The sequence below is a fragment of the Penaeus monodon genome, chromosome 21 (assembly GCF_015228065.2).
Source record: "Penaeus monodon isolate SGIC_2016 chromosome 21, NSTDA_Pmon_1, whole genome shotgun sequence".
Lineage (NCBI taxonomy): Eukaryota > Metazoa > Arthropoda > Malacostraca > Decapoda > Penaeidae > Penaeus > Penaeus monodon.
Genome location: NC_051406.1, coordinates 21,393,424 through 21,394,060, shown reverse-complemented (window position 1 = coordinate 21,394,060; position 637 = coordinate 21,393,424).

Here is a 637-nt window from a genome sequence, read left to right as displayed (position 1 = left end):
ACAGAAAAGCAGGTAATTTTTATCAAAAGTCGATATATCTGGAGACTAAATTACCAACATTGGAGAGGGGGTTGAAAATGCCGTTTTACAAGACCCTCTGCTTGTCAGCGCGGGAAACCATCCAAGATGCAACTGTAAGGGTTCTGCCGGTCAGCATGCCCATGGAACCCAGTGCTTGTAAACACAGAGAAGCGGATGACAAACGGATGTGCAAATGTGGAGGATGGCCAGAAGTGCAGTCCGCGTAAGGACATAGCGCAGATAGGTGGATGAACAGTACCCTATGTACTGCAAGCCATGCTTGAAGCCACAGGATAATAATTGTTGCCAGCCATGACGCTAACTCAGACCCACCGGACGATCAAATGACCATGTACTCGGCAGACTCACCCAAGATCGAAAGAGAGAATGACAGACGCCGTCTTCTTACCTCGTCTTTGGCCTAAGCTAAGTAGACTATGGCGGAACCAATTCAGCTTTTGAACAGATCTTTTATATACCGCCCCTGGGTGAAGCTGCTTTAGCCGCAATAATTTACCAAAGAACAGCAGTAGTCAGTATTGCAAACTGCATGCTATTACTACCTCTGTGACTGGGGGTATGCCCCTTAACATATTTTTATTTTATATATAATTTT